Raw genomic sequence first — 22,617 nt, 5'->3', positions numbered from 1 at the left:
GCAACAACCGGAGCATTACCTGGGATGGGTTTGGCTTGTGTTACGGTTTTTGTTACGAATCCATTGCTCGAGCCCGACACGTCTGGGGACCGATAGGAAACAAAGTTGGACTAGCAAACTTGCGCATCAAAAAAAAAGGCATACATCCCAAGAAAGTGGGCATTTGTCTGGGCACAAAATTGGAACCGGCAGGGGGAAATCTAGCCAAAAACCAGGCCAAGTCTGGGCCAAGATATGATGGGAATTTTGTTATGCCCCTTTCGAACTTCATACTCGCACGGAGAACTCACACGGTCCGGAACCCCTGGTTGACTAGCGTTTGGATGTACTTGTTGTCATCATTTTTTCCCCCTTTAGTTCTCGATTCTGATCCAGGACGATGAGGATCCGGAACTGTATGTTTCCAAGGATTCGGTCTAATTGACAACATTGCACAACACGCACACACACGCACAGGCATTTATTTCGGGAACGTCTTCAGAATTTCAAAATTGTCTACCTACCCTTAATCCCCTATCCCGAGGTCCAGACACTGATGCCTATATTTCAAATTCATTATCAAACTCTACCACGTCGGTATCCAGAAGAATTTTGCTCTTCCATTCATTCTCTCATTCATTCTCTCTCTTTATCTCTCTCCCTCATTCCGGCAGCTGATCAGCGAACCAAAGTCCGAATGCAAGCTCTGCAGAATAATTTCCGTGTGCTGGCTTCATCGGCACTGGCCGGAAGGAAGAGCAAGCCGAAAGGAGCAGCGCACAGGATGACGAGAAAAAGGGTCGATCGGCGCGGAACTGAAGGATAATTTGTTCCCAGGATTGTGGCGCAGACTCCGCAGCGGTCTTGATCTGCGTGCCTTCGGCCCGGAGCAACCGATGGGAACGATGCAACTCTGCCAAAAAGGATGATTTTAAGTATGCAAGCAAGATAAACATCTCTCTCTACAAATGCAGCCGATATAAATGCTCGTTTGCATATAAACATGACATGGCAGGCATGCGATCGCTGTTGGGGTAATAGTTTTGTGCCTAAATACATCAAGTAGCTCCGAATAATTAAACATCCTAAAATAGGGCATTCTTTTGACCTTAATATTCCAAGATGCACCTTGACAGAGTGTATGTAAATTAGGAGAACTCCAAGGTAGCGCTCAGCAGCAGAAAGAATGGCTCAAATAGAAATAGATCAATACATATCTAGAATTACAGCGAGGAATTTCTAATGAATCCAGCAAACTTATTACCAGATGTAACCCTTTGATCCATTGAAGACCGAACAATTAGTGTACATAAAGGATTAGAAAGGTTCCATGCAGTAAAAGTTGTGTCTCTTCAAATGGTTTATTACAAACTTCCATTCGATAGTTTGAAGTACATTAATACCTTGTAGAACCATATTTTAAATAGTTAAAAATCATATGCCTCCTTAATTGTTTCACACAACTATCAGGAACATCAGTAAGAGATCAGAATCTCCGACAACGGACTAGTTGTATTTCATACCTCAATCATAAAACTCTTAAACCGAACATTTTCCTCAATAACAAGCATTCAACCATAAAGGATATAGGATCTCAGCCGCAAAAAAAATCTCAAAAGCACCATGCGGAAGACCACCGGCTAACTTACTCGTTCGAGTACACGTCTCAATTTCTCCATGACTACTTCCACAAAATAGATATCTATTGGGATAAGGTTGCTTCCTTTTTTTGGGTGTTTGTCCCAAAAATTGGCAAATGCAATCCGGCTTGAAACGGAAGAAATCTTAAAAATAGAAGAAAACACACAGGAAATAAGGTAATTTTCACTGGTCCGATTCGGTTATGCTGCCGGTTATTATTACTCGGACGTGTCATTTTTTTCGTTGTTGCCTTTCTTCTGCTGGTCGCTTCGACCGGTGTAATGTGATAATTGATCTTTCACTGCAACCCGGCTCAGTGTCAGTTCGACACTTTCCCCCCAAAAAGGAATCCGGCTCCGGAGTTTTCCTACGATGTCTTCCGAAGAACAAAACCTGCTCTCGAAGAACGACGCTCAAAAAAAAAAGTGAACGAACGTTCCAAATCCTTGCAAATACGTGTGTATGCCCCTTCTGGGCCCTGTGCAACTTGTCTGCGTCGGTATTGCTTTCGCCGGTGATGTCCTTTGTACGGTGCGCTAAGAAGGAAGTGGTTTTTCGTTCCCGAACCGAAGAACCGTATCCTGCCTGTGTGTAGCACCGCCGAACGAGTCCCGAGCCGGGTAAGTTTTGCGGCGTTGGTGGTCATGGCGCAAAAAAAAACAACAACTGTGTGAAACCGGTTCCTTGAGTTCGTAACTGAAATTTGGCATTTTTTCCCATGAAACCTGAGTTGCGTTCGCTTATCGCCGTTGTCCCCGGTGAGGCACCCCTTCAGGCAATTCGTTTCTGGTCAATAGCTTGTGCGCATAGTTCGCATCCTGAGAGCGTCAGGCGTGAAAGAAGATAATAAATTGGCCAATAGAGAAGTTTATCGCCTATTATTTTTCTTTATCAGTATTTCTTTTTCTCTTGCGCTCGGAAGGATCGATGAGTTCGGATTGATCTGGACACCGTAGAACAGTGCGTGGGCATATTATAGCTACGATAGATTTTATCGATTCATACATTCTTGCGATTTTTTCAACCTCGCTCTACTCTGTGGTGCTAGCAAAAATACACAATTGTATCGGTAAAATAAAGCTCAATGCCCGCAAAATACTCAATGAACAATCCTATCGACTACAAGATACACTTTCCGTGGCAAAAGTATAATTCTAGCTGTTTCACTCGCGTCCAAAGACAGTAAAGTTCTTGCTCTTAGCAACAAATGCTTCACATTCATTGATATGTGTACAAAGTAACTTTAGCATAACTAGCGCCAAAGTTACGTTCAATTTGCTTCTTCCGCTTCCACTTAAGCGAACACAACAAAACACATTCATCGACACCTTCGATACCGGGTGAGGTGATTGTGTGTGCATTCGGATTAGAATATAAATCAGTTCTCTTCTGTTTTGTTCACCATGCCATAAGAGCCACTACTGGAGCTAAAAGGAGGTTTTGCTGGGAGATCCGCGTCTTAAGCTCAAGTGCTAGGTGCGTCCTTAAGCCTCAGTAAATCGTTCCCCGTTCCCTAAAGATCACGGTGGAACCCCCGCAGACAGTTCCGCTTTTGGCAATATATTTTCGCTTTATTGTAAACATAAAATCTACGAATTATAACGAATCAATATTGGTCTCGCCGGGTTTATTCCTTCATGCGATTGCGTCCTGGTATTCCTTTTTCGCTGTCTTGTTGGAGATATGCAGAAAATGAAAATGGAGAGAACAAAAAAACAACCGGCAACAAGTTAGAAACAACAGTAAGAATCTTCAAAAGGATCGACGGCGGTCGAAGGTCTCGCAATAGCACTCTCTTCGACGATCAAGTGGGCAAAAGCATAATACGAGATTCAAATCAAGAGAGCTTGAAGAGCCGTGGATGAATGTGGAGGGGTTGTAGAAATTAAAAAAAAATACCACCACTCGTACACTGACCATTCGTTTACGCGAGACGTCAATCCCCACACTATGTTTTTTGCTTGCTTCCTTACAACATTCCTTCCCACAACGTACAACAGGGGTATGGGGGGGATCGCGCACTGCCGTTCGACGATGTTTCATTCATATAAAAATTTCTTATTATTAAAAGGCCGAAAGCAACAACAACAACACCAAATGATTTGAGAAGAATGAAACCAAAAGCAACACTACGCGTTAAAGAACGAAACAGGAATCTGGCAAACGGCGAGAAGAACGTTGCTGGAATCCTAAGCTCAGGTGATTATTAACGAATGAAACAATCTGTGGAGCATTTTCGGCTGTGGCGGGATTGAATAATGATTCCAATCAGCTGTGCAAAGTGGTCAAAAGTTTCGAAACATTGACATAGATTTTAAAAGAATTTGTTCCTATTTTGTCACGCTTGCAATTTGTCGAAAAGTTTTTCTTAGTGTTAAGTATTAGCAAGCAAATTATTAATTTTTAGTAAAGAAAATTTCTCCTCGAAGAACGTTGATAATATCGTCCACTGTGCCTAACGTGATAGCAATGGACGAGGACGACTTAAGCGATAGAAAAAGAGAAAGAAAAACAGAAACAGAAAGAAAAAAAACGCACCAGGAGATCAAGGGTACAATCTTCATCGACCTCGAGCAAGAACGCGAATGTTAGTGAAAACTGATTATCATCTCCTTCAGCACAACCCTGCCCCCATTCACGATCTCCCCCGGGATCAGAGGGTCGTGTGTTCTTTTCGTGCAAGGCGTGTGTGAGATCGGCATTCCGAAAAGCATAAAAGCTCAGCCGAAATGCTCGGCGGTGCCCAGATAGGCCGGCAGAATGAAAGGCGTTTGCAAACAGAGGCTCATTCTAAACATCCAACGCTGCTGCACGCATGCATACCAGTATATACGACGGCACTTCTCCACATCTAACTTCCCCATTATTTATATATATGTGAGGAGTCTGTTAGTTTGCTTTTTCACTTTTTAAAGAACCGCGCAAACAATTAGCTTTAATCGCTATTTTCATTTGAATCGCTCTCGATTTTAGGCCCCACCATTCGCCATTTTTCTTTCCCCGGTTCTGTTCCGGGAAAATTCGTTCTTCCTGCAAGTGCCCAAAGGAACCAGACAGATTCCACACTGTTTGTGCGTTTGTGTGCTTTTTCATGGGTGTGTAAGTGTTTTGTTTTTTTTTTTTCGTAATAACGCATCTCGAAATCGTATCATGAATGAGCAACCGCCGTCTCGGGATGCGTTGGTTGCAAAAAAACCACATCAGAAGAAAGATGAAGGAGCAACATAAGAAAGCAATCCGAAGAACAAGATCGTCGAAAGAAAGAGGGAGAAACAAGTGGGGTTGTATGTTGGTGTTACACAAAAAAAAATCAACAGAGCTCCACGAACGAAGAGTAAAATGCAAGAATCAGCGTAACGGTCGAATTCCTGCGTGTGCCCCCTGGCTGAGCAGAAGATATGCAGGAGCAAATAAAAACGGCAACAAGACAAACGCAAGACAAACGAACGATAAATCGCCTGTTGTCGGCGGATTGCATAATGCAGGTTTGTCCACAAGGTTCGAGATCAAACAGTTCGACAGATTTGAGGTAAAATAAGCCACAAAGCAAAAAGTGGCAAAGAAGAGTGTGAATAAAAATTTATGGTACAGAGGCAAGCAAAATCAGAACTACCTTTAATTGGAAGTAAGTAGGCAACCTGATTTTATGCGTTACAACGTTGCGTTACATTGCTGAAGCATTACGGCGGGAAGGTAAAAGAGAAAGTTGTTCCATGGAGCGATGATTCGTTAAGGACATGAAATAAAATACAAAACTCCATCATAAATTGGAACCATGTTCTACCAACACACACACCAGGCGCGTCCGACGTACGAAACCACGTTTGGCAACGAAATCATTTGTTTGTTTAACGAACTTTTGCGCCATTTGGGGGTCTTCCTGTATCGTTGCTGTTTCCCGCTGAAAAACGACACACGATTCACGATTATCTCGCGGAAACTCTTCTCCTGAAATGTTCACTAATTCCTTCATCTTTTTTACATTTTTATAGCGTGCTTTCTTCTCTACTCGCTTAAGCACCATTCTTCCGCAACTACCGCTTGTCGTTGGTAATCCTGCTTAAGTAATTTCTTTCACTCTAGTGGGGCAGTAAAAATGAAGATTGATATATGACTCTTACCACCAGCGCTACAGTAGCTACATCGTTTTGGGACAACTCGCTACGCTCGGGGGCGTACTTCTCGCGGGACGGATGTTTTTTGACTTGGTGTTCTGAACAATAAAAAGGCTACAAAAACAAAAAAAAACAACAACAAACTTGCCAGTAATGGAGGAAACGTTCTGCACACAAAAACCGGGTTACAAACCGATCGGATGTGAGCAATTGAGCATGATTGCATAAAACAAAATAATCAGTACTAACTGCGGCGGATGTAGTACAGACAGAAAGAACAAAAACCAGATCCTCCGTACTGGAGCGATATATGTTATTTAGCGTTTTTATAGTGTGTTTCATTTTTAAAAAGCTTTAAATACGTTTTGCATAACGTTTACAAAGTGATGAATTAAGAACTATACATCGTTCACCCTATCGCATCAAGTGTTTCTCATCTGGACATCGACAGAGAGCGTAATGTTTGTTGGCATTAAAAAAAAACAAAACCATCTACTCCGGTGGGCGTTTGCAACATTGTTTCCAATATTCGTTACACATGAAACAAAGCAGTGTTGTTGTTTATACCATCGCAAGTCACGTTCGTAATTATTTCAGTAGCCTTCATTTCGTTAGATGGTACGCGCCAAGTATAAAATATGTCTTGTACGAAAGAAATGGCGATTGTGTCCTGAGCTCTGTTCTTGTCGTCCACTGATTTTCCTTCACATGTTGGGTACACCTAATCTACCTAACTACAGCTGCCTCCTAAAGGCTTATTTATCTGGTTGGAGACTTTTGTTTGACCTTGCTCTATCTCTCACTTTTTTCATCCCACTTGGTCTGTCTAGGATGACCTAAAGTTGAACGGCAACCAGAGGCCCTACTGAAATGGATGGCTCGTGCGTGCAGAACGAATACTGTGCGCCAGGATTGATGGTGATCGAATTCAGACGATTTGCAACGGTTTTGTTTCTTTAGCTCTGCTTCTCGCCTGTTTCTTGTACGCTCTACATCACTTTCCGCAAATCCGCAAAGCGTGAGATGAACGCGAACAAGGACCAGCTTCCAGGAAACCTCTTCCAGCAAACCCGCTGCTAAACCCTGAAGGAGTCGACAGGCACTGAAAGAAGGCCCACCAAATGAAAAAAAACCGGTTGACGCCACATCTCCTCGCCCGCCATATTGGTGTGGCAATTTATTATCTCCGGGGGTAACTATTGTTATTAATGCTGTGGCTATTATTAGTCTCCCCGGCTTGTGGCCCAGGGTGAGTAGTTACGTTTCTTGTTTTGCTTCGTTTAAACGCGCCGCAGGAGCCATCTCAAGATCAGCAAGGAATTGCAGGGATTGGACAGGCGATACTGACGAAAAGAGTTTAAAGCGAAATTGGTCAAATTTGGAGTGTTGACTGATTGAGAATTTAATAGAGTGTGGGTGGTGAGCAGTTTTCAATAGAATATGCAAACAAAATGCAACAGAAACTGTACAGAATATGCAAAAGTTGGCATGCAATATTTGGATTCCCTAAACAAGGTTCTGCGTTCCACCTACAGCAGTATGAACGATTTTTCAATAAATCCTCCAAGGTTTCTTCAAAAATCTTATCTTGACCATCCTTTAGCTGAGCCAAAGCTGATAATTTTGCACATATTTATATCCCTTACTACATCGATGTTCCAGTAGGTTGTTGCACAAAAAAGTAGTATTTTCATAAATGAGCTTGTTTAAATCCTAGTCTCATCAAACACGTGCATAGTAATGAGGCCCAGATAGCTAGCCCAATCGCAAAGCTAGCTAGAACATTTGCGAAACACTTCTGGCCGGTTTCCTAAACAAGGGTCGGTAATTTATTCTCCGTTCAATCTCTTCAAATATTGTTCGTCAATTATTTAAACTTCAATTATTGCTTTTCTAAGGTAAACTCCACATCCAGCCTCCACTTCCTTGGCCACCTTACTCCAGTGTATCTTTCCCCCTCAATGAGCTGTCTTCTTAAGAGATGTTATTCAAGAAATAGAGTCCAATATGCGGCACAGTGTTCGAGCAGAACAAGTTGCGCTTGTTTTTTCCTCGCTGGTTATGTTTTCCGGTGTGTTTCATCGTACCGGCAATATTGGACTGGACAATGCGATCCTATTTCACACTGGCCTGACAAGACTTATGTCGCCTTCAGTTTTTGCCTGGATGGGCGTACAACCAATAGAATTAGCAGAACCGGTTAGGTTATATCTTTGCCAAAGCAGCCGCCGTTTGTGAAAGATGGGCTCCATCTTGAGATGCGCCTGTTACTGCTTTTAAAGGTACTTGGGTCAATTTTGTTAGGACGTCCGCAACCCTCCATGGAGCACTTCATGGTCAGCGTAGTCTATGCTAGCATGTAAGTGTTTCTCACTCAGCGTATGGTACGGTTACGTCGTCTGTAGGTTTTTAAACGTTTTCACGCACATCCGCTTTCGCGTCTGCCGTGAGATCTCCAATTGAATGGGCGAACTCATTATCATCCAGAATCGATCGTCAGAAAGTGTAGGTACGTACTGAATGAAAAGAGTAATCTCTAAAGAAGATTTTTTTTCCTCCAAATGTTGAGCGCGACCATAACACACTATTTAACGAGTACCCAACATGATCAAGTGTACGAGATATTGGAATAAATTATCGCCCAACTTGAACTTGGCCCTTGGCAACAGACGGCTATTGGCAATGCTGAATCTCATCGACTATATCGGGTCTGATTCTCTCGACTTGCCCATCTGGTATCTGGTGCCGTTGGTAAGCATCCTTTCTCGACGCCTCACTTTCAATTTCATCGGGTGCTGTGTAAATTACCACACGGCCGTCCCAAGCGATTGAATTAGACCTGGAATCTAAGCAGCTTGCACAGCCGCCTGGAATGCGCTGATGAGTTTGCGCTGTTATCACTTCACCGACAGTACACAGGAAGCACCATCTGTTGAGTGCCGTATTTGGAACAGCCTCTGTCTGGGTGGTGTGGCGATCAGCGTGCTCAGCTGATCCCACGACTAGCTTCTAAATGCAATTTGCAGTTTGCATTCTCACGGCTTCTGGTACCGTCTAGGCAGTGGCAGACGCGAATGACAAAAGCAACAACAATCTCACTCATGAATGTGTTCCGATACTGTGGCGTGTTGGATTAGAGCTGCACGCATGTCTTACATCTTCGTTCTCCCCGGATGAACGATCAAGGCTCTTTAATTATAGAAATTACCCAAGGCGAAAACATATTGATTAACGCTGCCGCTGCCATTGGGTGCCGTGGACCATTATCTTATTACTTAAGAACACTTCATCCGTTCGCTGATGAAATTTGGCCAGGCAGTAAGGCGCAAGGTAACAACAATTGGGAAGCAGCAGAGAAGGTGTAGGACGGACTAATCCCTCGTAAGGGTAAAGAATTGCCCTTCCCGCCAGTAACCGACGATTCACGATGAGCCGCGGCACATTTGAACGATTTGCAACGGCCAACACACGATACAGTGCGACCACACCCTATGGTCGAACCGTGCGTCTTCTCTGGAGGAGGCTGGAGATCTTCGCGTGTGTCTGATGATGGGTGCATTTTTTAGCCTTTCCTTCAGGCTTCTTTAGACGTGGCGGTGGAGATTTGGCTGTTCTGGTTAAAATCGTGAATTGGTCAATTTTACGTTCGCTATGGCTGGGAAATGAATACCGAAACGAGAGAAAATGATGAATGAAGTACCTGCGAGCGGTTCACCGCCCCGCAACAACTACCAGACGACCAATATTGATTACGGAGGTTGGTAAAAAAATGTTCGTAAATTTCGATAACAAATCGAATTATAACCCTAACAGGCATTAGGCACTGTTCCATCAGTTTCGGTTTATGGTGCAATTTAGATTGGAACAGAGGTTAGTAGAAATAGACAATATAAGAGACATGCCTTAAATTTTATACTTATCATCTAGCTCAGAAAACAAACCAGAACTAAAAAACAAATAGAACGATCTGGACAAACCCCCCCCCCCCCCCCCCCCAAAAGCACAATCCAATGTTTATTGTAAACACAAACGACATCAGTACTCTTAAATAAAACGTAAAAATCGCACTTTATGAAGCAATTAACAGCCTTACGAACACCTTCCGACAACTATCGCTAATTAATCGTCGAAGCATTTTTCGCAACGTGTTCCATTAGCGAAATTTCGCCCAACGAACTATAATCAATAGTTTCACCTAATCAGCCTCCTTAATAAAAACGCCACGAAATATCCCATTCACATAATGCCATCTCCCGAAAGGTTTCGCTCCTACCGAGTGCTTACGCATCTTCCCGAATTGGCGTGCGTACGACAGGAATTCTGGGAACGGAAAGCATTAACTCGTCGATCCACACACGCACTTTTTCTGTGTCGTTCCATTCGGACCATTGCTTCGACCGCGGGAGTGACCGCACTAGAGCATAATAGCAAAATTATGCGTCCAGGTGAAACAAGCTATAAAAATCGCCTTACAATTTGCCGACCGATCGCCATTTCCTGTCCAAATATTTATCAGCCGTCGTTTGGACCCGGACCCCAGTGCTGGCGATCTTTTCAAGAACGATCGACTAGAACCACCAGAGAGACGAAAAAAAATAACGAACAGATAAATAAATAAACGGTTTGCAAAGTATGCGTTCGTTCTGCGTGCGGTAAATGTTGCTACATGTTTTCTTTTTCCGTCTTATTCTATGCTGCTTCTAGGATGGAACCGTCAATCGATGAGATTTTTTTTTTCGACAAACATCAACCATCACACACCTAGGCACGGAGCATGATTGGGGAGAACTGTTTAAAAAGTCACAAAATAACATGCTTCAAACATGAAGCAGATAGAGAAGGTAAAGAAAGATCCTCCAGAACAGGTCGGTGGCCCGACTGGGTCCCAAGTCAGCCAAATCGTTAAAGAAAAAAGGAGAGCCCGAACGAAAATACATCTTTGCGAGGATGTCTGAAGAACCGTAGAAAGAAAACAGAGCTCCAAACAGCCATGTTATGCGGAGGAAGACTACCCTATATCCTCATCTGTCTCTCGTTTTTTGGGTGGGGGACAACAACGCACCGTTGAATCTGTTTGCGTTGTCCGAAGAGATTGTGCACGCGGGACATTTTGAAACGGCTTGCGGGATCGCACGAGCGCAACGAACTTTTTCAATGTTAAAATACAGCCCCAACAAAAAACAAAACAACAACAATCAAACAAACAATCGGTTAAACATTATGCAGATCAGACAAACTTTAGGGATGCAATAACAAAAAAAAAACAAACGATCCTTCTTGATCAGCGCGGACATCTTAGATGTTCCAAGTGGGGGCAAGAAAACCAACCTATAGGAATCCCTGCGAAATGCTCGCGCGGGAGTTTTTTTTTGCTGATGTTTAAAGTCACTGCCCTCCGATTTCGAAATTCCCGCATAAAAAAAGACTTTATGGAAAACAATAAAACAATAAATACACATAAATAAAGCACACCAAACAAATGTAACGGCCGTAGCATAGCAACATTTTATATGCACCGAGCGAAGCCCTGCCCCAAGCGCAGTTACAAAAAAAACACACACACACCCCCAACAATAAGACGATACACGGTGAAGATGCAAAGAACCAGGAACTCGCAGAACTCTAGTGTGCCTTCAACGGGCAGAATTCAGTTGAGTGCATGATTAAGCATGCAAGGCCATAACTTTCACATCATCAGCCCTGTGTGGTGATATGGAGGTATGGAAGTTGCCAATGGCCTATGCATGGCGACTTTAATGCTAATCGTGCTGATTCTACACAAGTTTGTGGATGGGTGCTACTCTCAGTCCTTCCTTTACGTGCTGTACGCGTTCTATTCCTACAGTACCTGCATTAGGTTGCGATTCTGAACGTTTTGGCAGTTGCTGCCCACTAACTGCAAGGCAGGTGGCTAATTCTGAGAATTGTGCGGCTTTTCGTAGGTATCGTTGGTTCTGGAATTTCCAACAATCTACGGCCGTAAAACTATTTACAAGCAAACTGTTCAACAACCCATCATCGTCTGGTGGAAGAGGCATTCTAGCATTCAACAAATTTGGAAACGGATCTGATGTTTAGATGCATAACGTCATCACTGGTTGTTGAGCGATATCAAGTTCGTCATATACCTAGTTTGACGTAGACGCTTTAGTTCAGTGCTCTCCAACCTTTTTAGTACCGCGGACCACTTTTTGTTCGACATAAGTATATCGCGGCCCACATGAGACTCTAAGAACGGATTTTTTTAAATAAAACATTAGCAAAAAATGTAATTGTCCGCAATCTGACACATCGAGGGGTGTAGAACGATTTCGTCACGTAAAAACGCTTGAAATGGTAAACAATACGTATTAAAATGATCGGTCCAACGACCGAAAATTTCTTCCGCGGACCACTTCTACTTAAGCCACGGACCACAAGTGGTCCGCGGACCATAGGTTGGGGACCACTGCTTTAGTTGATCCAGAAGGTCAAAGCCTCAATGTCATAGGCAGCTACTGCTACGCCTATCATGAGAAACATATAGCATAAGCATTATTTTTCCTACGGCAAAATGGGTGACTAAACGTACAACAACATATTACGTTGCTAATTGGCTGGTAAGTTCGTACTGTTTGAATATCTGCCCGGGGATCTGTCCCGATATATACACCAACTGCCTGCAGCAAACAACGTTCAAGAGCTAAACGATGAGATCATTTTGCATTTCACGATGTGTTATGCTTATTTCATGCTGCCCAACAATGCTATGTGTGACGACCTAACCATAACACCCCTAGCGATAAAAAACAAAAAACAAAACCCACACATCACGCTCAAGAACCGAGAGGAAGCCCTCCACATATGATGTAGTTCGTAGAACGGAAAACGCATATGTATCCTCCGAGATACGAGATACCCCACGATACGCTGCAGAAGGCGACGCTGGTGGGCATCTGCTAACGGGAAAGGGCAGACTATGCAGCATAACATCCATAACGTCCTCGGTCGAGATGGTGCAACCTGGGAGCCGATATGTTGAGGGAGCACATTGAAAGAAAGCCTTGGTAAGCGAAAGAGCGTAAGAAACCAGCAAGTACTGAGTCCCATGCATTAGGTTTTCTTCCAGCGGCAACGAGGTTTATGCTCTGCAACAATACATAGTCACTGACGTGGCACAAACACAAGTTCATCGACGAAAGTATGAAAAAAAAACCAACCACGACCCCATGTGCGATGTGATAAAAAAGTGAACTTTTTTCAAACTGGTGAGGGCTGCTGCTATGGCTGCTGGAACACCAACATGCTATCAGAATTATTCGGTTCTCCGTGGTGTTGGTGGCGGTAGGCAGCATACAAACAGCAGCAGGAGCAGCAGCAGCACCAACCGCCGTTAGAACCGGGCACTTTCGGGCATGTTTCGGGTGCAGCAGCAGTAAAACCATTGGAGAAACAAAGCTGCGCGCGGTTGACAGAACCTGCGCCTACCGTAAACACCGCCTAACATTGCGCTCCTAAGCAACGCAAACAGACACACGCGAACCCACGGACAATTCGTCCCCTGTGCCACTATGATTGTAGTTGCGTGCCGTGTGTGTGTGTGTCTTTGAAGGGGAGGAGAGAGAGTGTGCGCATAATGTTTCAGCGAAATCATAAGGGCTCATTCATACCATATGGCACCGTGTGCTAACGAACTTCGCGTCCCGCTTTGCCTATACTCTTAAGCATCGTCCTGCCGGCACATGATACACCTCCCCCCTTTTTGGCCCTTTTGCACCACACAACTTGAGACAATTTCAATGACAACAAAGTGGTGCGCCTGTGGCAGTGTATGACGCCATTGCCTAACGGTCATAATCATCAGCGACCGTGACCATTCGATCCGTTCTGCAGTCAGTCGGCTTAGATCGGTTTGATCTTCTTTTGCTTTAGTGTTCTGACTAAGGGTGGTGGATTATCTGTTCATGTGAATGATTGGGAGAAAATTAAAAAAAAATCATCTTATGCATTTCATATCCTGTTTTGCAACAAATTTATTTTCATTAAAAGCAACAAATTAAACAAATAACTTTTTAATTAAAAAAATAAATAAATTGTAAAACAAAACAATTATTTAAATTAAACAGAGTAATATTGATAGATTAAAAATGACGAATAAGATAACATAATTTTATAAACAACAGCAAATCAAGATCAAGAAGATAAAAAAGTTCATGCTTAACCAGAGACCAACTAAACCTGAGACTGTTATTTATTGAAACAAAGCCATGCTTGCTGATGCTCAATCCTCCCGCATCATTGTGCCTTTTTTATATGCCATCAGAAGAATTCATGGCCATAAGCATAATTCGTATAATACCGGTGAAAGAAGATAACAAGAACGAACGCGAGAAGGAAGCGAAAAGTTCGTTACAACCTACTTTCCACTGGAGCGCGTCGTTGGCAACCGATACACACCGTGGATATCACGTACGGTTGGTGTGGTTCGAAAATTTAAAAATCTCAAAACCTACCAACCATCCAACATTTCAGCCACACGCTGGCTGCTTACAGACAGCATCCCACTCGTAATGCTCGCAGTAAGCATACATATCCCCAACCACCCAACCACGCTGAACTGGTGCAGAGAACAAGGACGGTGTAATTATGCTGAACGACGCGTGAGCGGATTAATTTTACTACGGACGCACGGTTGGAACGAATCTCAACGGTCGCGCGCTTATGCTGTGAAACTGGAAAACCCATCCATACATGCGCGCACAGGGTGAATCTTCCCCGGGGGAACTCTCTTTTTTCCACGGGGGTTGTATATATTGTGCTGGCGGTAGAATCGAAAGTGTATTCGGGGCTGGATTTGTTCAACGGATAGTTATGTGTGCGTATGTGTGCCTAAGACAGACCGAACCGTTGCGCAAGTGATAATCAAAACAGTACCCATAATGCCTTTTTCGGGCTTGCGAGAGCGAGTAGGAACGAATGAAAAGTTGGGAAAAAAGGCATAAGCGACAATAAAAAAAACGCTCAATTTAGGAAACAACCCACGGAAAACGAGAGGGTTCGTGTAAAGCTGTAAAGGAGGAACAAGTAAAGTGTTAACAAATATTGGTTTGATACAAAATGACGCAAAGAAAACGGTTTTGCTGTCAAAAGGCGGTGTGAAAAGTGTAATCGGTTTCCTCTGTTTTTTTTTACTTGTCTTCTTGGGTACGGTTTTTGTGGGTTTCATTAGTTTTTTAGACACTTTTCCAACAATTTCCTAACGATCCGGACCGTTGTGCTTATCGCTGACGCAATGTGGCTTGTGGCCCCGGTAGGCCTTAACCCGTGCGTGCGTGACAGTAACGAAACGCGTACGGTTTTGACAATTTCATCTCGACAATGAAAAGCCACTAATGAACATCTTATAATCACGCACATAAAACAGATAGCATGCTACTGTGCGCGTGTGGCTTAAGGCAGGCCCTTTTTTGTTCAAACTAATGGGATTTTGTCTTTCTGAACAAACATTATGCTGGATACATTTGACTGACACGTTTCATATTATTTACAGCCATGCTGTAAACCTTTCACAGCTGGAATTATGTGCCCGGTTTGTCTGCTGAACGCCTCTCGTTAATACATTCAGGATGCAAACTCTCCGGATAAGGGAACGAAAAGTTTAGCCACAAAACGGATCTCTAACCCGACCAGAGACAACCTGTCAAGCATAAACATCTCGGTGGGCATCAACTGCGACTATTCGAACGTTTGCACTGACACCCACGCAAAACCGCAGAAAAAGGATGCCCAAAAAACACCTTCAATCGCTAACAGCGGTGACTGACGTTACAATGTTTACACCATTGTGTGGTTGAACACAAAGTACCGCCCTTTCTTTCTTTGCAATTTTATTGTAAGTCGCAAAAAAGAGGACAAATACGCCACAGACGCCTACAGGACGCTAAGCATCAGTTGTCTATCGTGGAGGCATGCACGCAGGGAAGAACAGTGTAAGGGGCTCGTTGTAAAGCTCTGTGGTTTTAAGGTTTCCCGATTGCGATTGCTTTCGAGGAAGTGCCAAAGGTATCCTGACTGCGTATCTCGCTGAGCCTATCCTAATCCGCTTATTGTGCAAAGTGACGAAGGGTATCTACATCACTATGTACCTGTGTGCAGCATTGAAGGCAGCAAGTGAAGGTGTTTCAGGTTGTCGCAAAAAAATGGGAAAGGAAACTATTCCCTACAAGCACAAGAAAGTAACACGGTTATCTGGAGGTTTTCATCTCCGCTCGAAATACGCTAACCGCCCACAGAATTTAAAGGGACGCTAGAAAAAGAATCTCTGAATGAACGGTTACGAGATTAAAGCGTTCAGAACCGTGCGTCGATCATGGTTCGATACATTGTAGCATGATAATGGATAATTGTCCTTATTTCTTCATTGCAAAACAGGAACTAATAATTTCCGATACGATTCTCGTGTATTCAACCGGCCCAAATTCTTTCCCTTCAAACTCCCATGACCTGCAAGGTGGAAATGGTCCGAACCGGACTAAAATGTTGGAATGATCATCGATAGCCTAAAACTATTGTTTGAAAGGTTTACACAAAAACTTACTGATACTTGGAAGGTGCGAATGTAGGTACTGTTTTTTATAGCTTAAGACCCAAAAAATGCCTTACGTGATCGATCACTTTTCAGGATGTGTCAACGATACATATGACTTATGAAGGACAGCTTTGTAACAATGTGATCTCAATCTTTACTTCAAAGTTGCGGCAAAAAAGCAATTGTTACAAAATTGTGACAAAACATTCGTGTCAAGAGGAGTTCATTTACAATTGCTGATGAGCATAATTACAAGAGCAATTTAAATTATATAAGAATACTTAGCTGCATGTCACAAAAAAGCGATTGTGACATTTTGCTGACGTTCATTGTAGGTGTTCGTCGCTTGATGTTTGGGCATTTGGTGATCGATCGCTCGATAGCTGTATGTGGCATGGGTTGAAAGCCAATGTTTATGCGGAAAACTCACCTGAAATAACAACAAAAGCAAAACGATAAGAACAATGCACAGCCGGTGGCGGTTAAGAAGATTTGCATACGAAATAGCATTAAAATAAAAATGTTCAAAAGAAAGAACACAATGGTGAGGCGCAGTGTTGAACAAAAGATGGGTGCAGCTAGGACAATCGCAACGAAAGAGTTGTTGTCGTACTGGGTGGGTGTCTTTCAGAAGAACACGTAAAGAGAAGAGTGATCGTTCTGCGGTCAGGACGATATAGCTCATAGTTCTGAGAACTCCTATGTTAGGCATAACGCCGGATAGCGAGACGAAACAAGAGGATCCTCATCTATGCAAAGAGGATAGTTAAGAAGGGGTTTTGCATAAAATCGATTGTGTTCGACCGAGACACAAAAGACATCTTGAAGTATCGCATCAGTGCATAAAGCCTTTATGTGGACAAAAGCAACGATTATTTAACTTATTACAAAATGACTTAGTGTGGAGTATAGGAATTCGCATATACATAAAGCTAGCAATATACAAATGCTGTAGCATACAGTACGTGCCTTTACCGAGACGAGATGTATTTGGATTCTGGCTTGCTTCCCTCTCAAATGGCTTCATCTTGGCTAGAGATGCTAAAACATCCAACACTGAATATTCAAATGCGTGTACGGTGCGAGACATTGAAAGCGTAAAGGAATTCTTGAGTTATTTTCTACTTCACGCCGGAAGAAGACTCTATTATCTAAGAATCTCTATCTGCACGATAGTGCCCGACTGTATGGTTTGGAAGCAGCATTATGTAAAAATCCGTACCCCTAACAGTGCTGAATGAAGATTAGTGTTTTCCGTCTTCTGATCACTATCGGGGGACGGTTCACGATGATGATGATGATGATGACGACGGTACCAAACCATCGCACACGTCGCCATTCAACCTCCACTTGGAGTGAGATTTTCAGGATCAATAGTGTGGTTGTATAGCTTCACAGAATAAAAAATATAAATAATACCACAGGCTCTTCAAATGGAGGTGCGTGCGCCTCCACAGAGCTGCTCGGGATGATGTATTTTAGTCTACCCAATAACATCGGTAGCAGATTCCAACAGTTCATCTTCGAAACCGAGGATTTTCGGCCTGTTCATCAGAGATAATTGCGAACGAATTTCGGCCGGGAAGAGGGAAACGGTGGAATCTCAGGAAGCACAAGAACTCCTTTCTTTGCATGGTTCGTTCAGGGAAGCCGATTGGGGATTTTTACGGGTGTAAGACTACACCGACGATTTCGAGAGCCGCACGTTCTAGAGCGTTCAGTGAACTCACCAATAGGGCAAAAGACACACGCGCGAACTACGCACCGCAGAATCGGACAGTATACGCACTATAGCAATCGTTTCAAACACATTATAGCGTCGTCAAAGGATTCCGACGGCGAACCTGAAACCGGCGGGGTGTTTCTTTTCGCTCTGTGCGAAGCAATTAAAACATAAATCTTCTCCAACGCTAACGCGCTCATCACCTTGCGATCGTCAAAAGTTGGCTTTTGACTGCCGTTGTACAAGGAGTGGTGGACCCGGTCACGGAAGAACACAATCCCCGTCGAAAAATGTGCGAGATGTTGAAGTTTTTTTTGGTGTTTTGTTCTTTCCTGCTTAAGATAACTCTTACGTCCGCAGGTCACGCAGGTTACACAAACGATCGCAACATAACATTGACCCCACACACACACATAAACACATATCTCAACACTTCACATCGGATCGGACCACGATCATACCCCAGGATCAATGTTGGATGGTGTGGTGTACATATACAAAAAGCGTCCCAGAAGATGGAAGAACTAATAACGGAGAGGATCTGACATTCAAAGCAGCCAAGTTTAAGTTACTGGCTCGTTTGTTTGCTCTACGAAGACCGGCGCTGGGTGGATAATTTCTATGGTAAATAAAACCACCCGAGATTACCATCACCTTCGTCCGCTACATAATCGACCCGATCCTAAACGCACCGATCGGACCAACGAAAACCCGATGTCCCACAGTAGGTAGAACGAAATCAAGTGGTACGTTCCATGTTTGCGCTGGGAAAGAGTGAAGTGCTGTACAAATAATGTATGGGTGAGAAAGTGTTTGTAGATGTACAGGAATGGGTGGGTTGCATTTGATGCACATGCAGCTATCGTCTAATATGGTTAGAGTTCTTCAACCTCGATGTGACACTTGTCCGGAACACACGCACCCATAGATGCACTTGCAGCTTAAAATGTAATAAGAATACGAAGGAATCGAGAAAAATGACTGAAAGAATGACAATCGATTCATTCATACTAGAGCCTGTGAATGTCACAGACATTGAGATTACTGATGTACAATTCTTGAACAATCAGACAAAAAGTCGTGGGAAATTGTCACCGTATATTACTCAAACTTGTGAAATGCTTTCATTGAGCAAAAAATCTTGAAAAACCCAACCTGGAAACAAAGTTTGTGGTAATTGAACGTAGTACTAGACACAACTTTACTACTCTTCCAAAAAATATCTCCAAGCTCACGGTTAACAATTTCATTTCACACGAAAGAAATGACCTACTTCTGAAATCCTGCGTTGTATCCTTCTTCTTTTTTGTTTCTTATTTGTCATAATACAAAAAAAACATTGTCAACCCTTACAATTCTACTTTCTCTAAATATACCAGTAAAAACCTTCTCGCTATAACAGTCGCTCTTTGAAGTAAATTTTTCCATCAAAACCAGTTCCTTTAGCAACCACAGACACAATTCTCATCTCTGCAAACGTCCTTACCAACTTCTTCATTCTGTTGCAGCCTACGAGGTCGCGAAAGGTCTCCCCCGTTGTATCGTTTCTCCAAAAGCCTATGCTGCCGCGGAACAGTTTGTTTTCGCCCAACAAATTTTCCACCTCGGTCAGAGAATGGCCCGTCACGGATGCTGCTGCTGTAGACGTGGCACCAACGCCTTATCGCCGAGACAGCAAAACCGGTTTCATAACCCCCCAAAAAAAAAACCTCACCAGAAAGACCGTTGACCAAGATGCTGCCGATTCGTCCTATTCCTGCTAGTGCCCCCGCCGTTCTTCTCCATGCGACCACTCATTGGGCTAAATGGCACGGTTTGGCCGGTAAGATAAATCTTTACCCGTGATCTCAAGATCACTCTCACAACAAGGATTACATGCTTCATTTGGGACGGGACGGACACGGGCTGATGATGATAAATCGGTAAACGGGCGCGTAAACAAATGAGGAATAACCGGACCGAGCCGGGTCCCGTATTCCATTACGGGGACAAGAAAAATCCCTCCCCGTGTGATGGGATGCTCGCAGAACGATAAGTACAAACACGAAAAGGATTCGGCACTGCACCCCTTGGTGCAGTAACAGGGCGATGCACCAAGCTGCAGTTGCTTTCGTTGCTACGCTAATCGTGTTCATTAATTTTTTGGCAGGCGCTTCCAACTTTCTACGCTTGTGAAATTTTCCAAAGGCCTGAGAAAGCAAAACTATAGCATCATGGGACGGAGATTTTAAGACTTTTTTTGTTGGTACATTCGCACATTCTGGCCTGCAGCAAGGTAAAATGGAAGGGGTAAAGGAAAAAAAACTCAAAACGAGTCTTGTCAAAAGCAGCCTCTCAAGCAGTAAACCCTAAATGGAGATTTGAAGCAACATAAATTTGTTTCACATCGTTTGATTGACTTTTATTCCTCTTCTGTGCCTAATCGTCTTGGAACATCCTTCCGATAGGATCTCTTCTCATAGTATCTTCTTATCAAAATGCACTCGTATCATGTTTCACTGCCTGTAGCATTGATTGATACATACATTTTTTAACTTGCCAATCCAATTCCAACAAACGATGGCACACTGGAAAAAAACTATATTGCAGTGACGGTGTCTATGTGCTAATTCATCGATGCGTAATACGGGATACCCTATCGATGGATCCGATGATGCAATATTTAGCTGCTCTGCTTATAAGAATTCTGATAATCGCAATCTTCATTACCTCATTGCCAACGGGCCAACGCCGTGGTCGTTGTATAACTGCCACCGATCGCTAGTATTCGTGCGATCGTACACCGAGGAGATTCCCGCGCTTTTCGAACCGGTCAGACGGCGTTCCCTGGTTCGCCATTTTACTTCGATCTTTCACCTTCTTCTAATCGGATTCTCTGTCCATCGCTCGGACCAGGACAGCCTTCCTACAACCGTGCGGCGGTTAGGTTTTTAGAGCTTTGCCAACGATTTTATGGTCTTTCCAAAAAGTGTACGCTTCTTCTTGTTTCAGCCGTACGGTTTGCCGACAGGAAATAGCGCAAAGCACATTCGGCGAGTGTTTGCACTGATAACGTGTCACTGATGCGTCTCACCGTTCGGTAACTTTCCCCGATCGATTGCTGATTATAGTTACATTACACGAATCATCTGTGACAGTATATAACACACACTTCGTAACTTCGTCAAAAAATAAGGGTTGCGTCTGCTTAGAAGAGGGACCGGGTTTCATTTTATTGTGGCCAAAAATCCCGAAGAAATTCTTAGAATTTATTCACAGTTCTTATAAAATTAATAAATCTATCATCGTTGCTCTATACTATAACAGTGTTTGTTTAAATCCAACAATAAAATATAAAAAAGTGTTACCAAACTCGCTAAAACCAACACATCAGCTGATAGAATCACACACCAGGAATGTCCGTTAAAACTCTGCTCCCATCAGACACTTCCAACTGTCCGCACCGGTCCGATCATGACAGTTTTTATTTCATCATACATTTTCTTTTCCCCACTCATGCGTTCGTTGAGTTGTAAAGGTTGACTCTTTTCTTATTTGCAAAATGTGGCGTAACATGGGCCTAGGACATTCGTTCAACTGTGGAACATACCGATGCTACTTTATCTCTAAACGTGCGACACAACAAAAAGCCCTTTAAATTTCCTCCTTGACCGATAAGGAACAATCGAGTGTCTCTTCAAGATATCGACAACAGATTAAATGCACGTGCACGTGGAGTATACGAGCCGCAAGCAACACGAAAGGAACATTCGATCGGGTGCAATTCGATCCGTTTCACCGGCCGGAGAAAGCTAATGAGGCACGCTTTACACTGTAGGCAATTTAAAAAACGAATCTTATGTTCGGTGTAGAATTTAAACAGCTCATTATCATATCCCGTCCAATCGTCCGGTTCGTTCCCAAAACCAGACGCTACCATACACATTCCTGTTTCCACGCTATTCCGCACACTTTCGCCCACTTCTTCACTACTGAACGACCTTCCCGTTTCCATCGATCACGCGTCATTCCTTGGTGACTTCTTAGCGAAGTAGGTAAGGTAGGCTACAAGCGAGAAATCTCACTTTTCACACCGGTATGCAAATTCTCAAACACACCATGGAGAACTAAAATGTTGCGGGACTTCGGAGTGGCTTGCCGCGGACGGTGAGCATTGGAATGAGCCTGATGGACTTTTCATTCATTTCTAAACCATATGCTACGGTCGTTTCAATTGGTTCCGTGCAACAGAAAAACAAGATATCACTCCAACACAGAACGCCATGTTCATCATTATCATCATCATCAGGGAGGTAAACGGCGGCAGTAAGCGATAAAGTGACTATTTATGAATAAACTTTACGTGGAATAATTTGCTAGTGAGTGATGGATTAAGGAATACGGACACGAGAGCAGCATGAGAACAAACATTAGGGTTTTGAGCAAAGACAATTTGTACAGAAAACTCGCGAATGTAAGAAGATTACAGTGTAATGGCTCACCGCCCAGGACAGGAAGGCGCGAATGGGCTTTGCGAACGTGTCCGGGCAAACTGACAAACTATGAAATAGTTTTCCTGCGTTTAATAGGTTCGGCGGACACTCTACATGCGC

The 22,617-nt window shown here is 43.4% G+C and overlaps 1 protein-coding gene across 1 annotated transcript in view; it reads right to left on the bottom strand.

Moving 5' to 3' along the window:
* LOC125764172 (M-phase inducer phosphatase-like) overlaps window positions 1-22,617 on the bottom strand; it is a 111,925-nt gene that overhangs the window by 18,109 nt on the left and 71,199 nt on the right. The window lies entirely within an intron of this gene.

This window comes from Anopheles funestus, chromosome 2RL, assembly GCF_943734845.2.
Source record: "Anopheles funestus chromosome 2RL, idAnoFuneDA-416_04, whole genome shotgun sequence".
Lineage (NCBI taxonomy): Eukaryota > Metazoa > Arthropoda > Insecta > Diptera > Culicidae > Anopheles > Anopheles funestus.
Note: the sequence above shows the minus strand (reverse complement) of the source record. Positions and strands in the feature narration are given on the sequence as shown.